Below are 2,127 nucleotides of genomic sequence, written 5' to 3'. Positions count from 1 at the left end.
CAGGACCCTAGAATGATGACCTGAGCTAAAGGTAGCCAGTTAAACAACTAAGCCACCTAGGCGTCCCAACTTTTAACACATTTTAAGTGAAAATTCTAAGTGAAAGAAACCTGCCATGGTAGGGAGTTAAGAAAGGACTGAACTGCTTGGCAAACTTTCAGTGCCAACACAGGAATGATGTGGAGAGACACTGGAGACATTTAAGAACGTCTCACCTCCTGCACTGCTAATCCGAACCCACTATTGTTCAGACAGGAATAAAGAGGGAAGGCAGCATGCTCGCTCTTCTTTTCCTCTGTTTAATCCAACTCCTCACCTACTCAAGGTCACCTCCCCTCCTTCATGGTCAAGAGAAGCCAGTGGCACTCCCTCCTCCAGCAACCTGAGATGCTGAAAGGAAAGAAGGCAAAGGGAAAGAAGGTGGCCCCGAAGCCTCTGTCATGAAGAACAGGAGGCCAAGAAGCTGCTCACTCCTCTGTCTGAGAAAAGGCCCAAGAATTTTGGTATTGGACAGGACATCCAGCCCAAAAAGGGACCTCACCTGCTTAGTCAAATGGCCCTGCCACATCCAGCTGCAGTGACAAAGGGCGATTCTCTATAAATTGTACAAGTGCCTCCCATGATGAACCAGCTCGCCCACACTCTGGACCGCCACACAGTGACTCAGCTGCTTCAGCTGGTCCACAGGTAGAGGCCAGAAACAAAGCCAGAGAAGAAGCAGAGGCTGTTGGCCTGGACTGAGAAGAAAGCTATGGGCAAAGGGGATGTCCCCACTAAGAGGCCACCTGTCCTTTGAGCTGAGGTTAATACTGTCCTCACCTTGGTGGACAACAAGGAGGCGCAGCTGGCAGTGATCGTACATGAGGTGGATCTCACTGAGCTGGTGGTCTTCCCGCCTGCCCTGTGTCAGCAAATGGGTGTCCCCTACTACATTATCGAGGGGAAGGCCAGGCTGGGGCATCTGGTCCCCAGGAAGACCTGCATCCCGGTAGCTTTCACACAGGTGAACTCAGAAGACAAAGGAGCTCCAGCTAAGCTAGTGGAATGTACCATGACCAATGACAATGACAGACACGAGATCTGCTGTCCCTGGGGAGGCGACGTCCCAGGTCTGAAGTCAGTGGCTCACGTTGCCAAGCTGGAAAAGGCAAAGGCTAAAGAACTGGCCGCCAAACTGGGCTGGGCTGTACATAAAAGTAATAAAAAGTTCTCTTTAAAAAAAAAGAGAGAGAGAGAGAGAGAGAAACAAGTGGAATAAGTGGTAAGGGAATAAAACATTTTTTTTTCAGTTGATGCTTTTTATGGTTCTCTTTTATGTCTAATGACTTTTGCAAAGCACTCCTCAAATTCTGGCTCCTCCATGAGATTCACCGTAAATTTTTCCAAGTCCTTTCCAGCAGCCTCCCATTGGACCAATCCTCAGGGCGGGGGATGCAATTCCAGGGTGACCACTTTTACTCCAGATGAATTCCCACCCTCTCTCCATGCACCTCATGCAATCTCTTTCTGTCAGGGCCGCCTCACCCCAGCAAACACTTCTCTAGGACAGGGTCCTTCCAACAGAGTACACTCCTGGCTATCCTACCCCGAGTCAACTTGGCTTCTAGGAAACTGGGAATGCTTGTCCAGCAAACAGTTAAAGTAGAGGTCTCTCCCAGGGCACCTGGGTGGCTCAGTCAGCTAAGGGTCTGCCTTTGGCTCAGGTCATGATCCCAGCGTCCTAGGATGGAATCCCACATCCGGGCTCTCTGCTCAGTGGGGAATCTGCTTCTCCCTCTCCATCTGTGCTTGTGCTCTCTGTCAAGCAAGCAAATAAAAATATTTAAAATATATATATATACTTCTCTTCCTGTCTTAGCTAAGTTTCTGACAAGTAGGGCCAGACCCAGAGGCTTGCATGCAAGTTGTTTACATACGGTCATGATCCCAGGGAGCCACAGAGCAGGAGAGGAAGAAAGAAACAGAAGGAGGCAAAGCCCATACAGGTATGTTTTATCAACTTGGCCCCCAAGAAGGACAAAGATGAGCATTCTATGAGGACAGACTGCAGACCTTGATAAAATGCGTCTCAGAGCTGGGGATAGGGGAAACTGAGGAAAGTAAAAGCATTATCTGTTGTCTCTCATC

The 2,127-nt window shown here is 49.2% G+C and overlaps 1 pseudogene across 1 annotated transcript in view; it reads left to right on the top strand.

Moving 5' to 3' along the window:
* Nucleotides 1-387: 387 nt before the first annotated feature.
* Nucleotides 388-2,127, top strand: part of LOC308353288 (large ribosomal subunit protein eL8-like) — a 15,144-nt pseudogene continuing 13,404 nt past the window's right edge. Inside the window, exon 1 of the transcript in view lies at nucleotides 388-1,186. The product of the transcript in view is annotated as a large ribosomal subunit protein eL8-like (transcript). The remainder of the gene's footprint in view (nucleotides 1,187-2,127) is intronic.

Source organism: Martes martes (assembly GCF_963455335.1).
Source record: "Martes martes genome assembly, chromosome: 12".
Classification (NCBI taxonomy): Eukaryota; Metazoa; Chordata; class Mammalia; order Carnivora; family Mustelidae; genus Martes; species Martes martes.
Note: the sequence above shows the minus strand (reverse complement) of the source record. Positions and strands in the feature narration are given on the sequence as shown.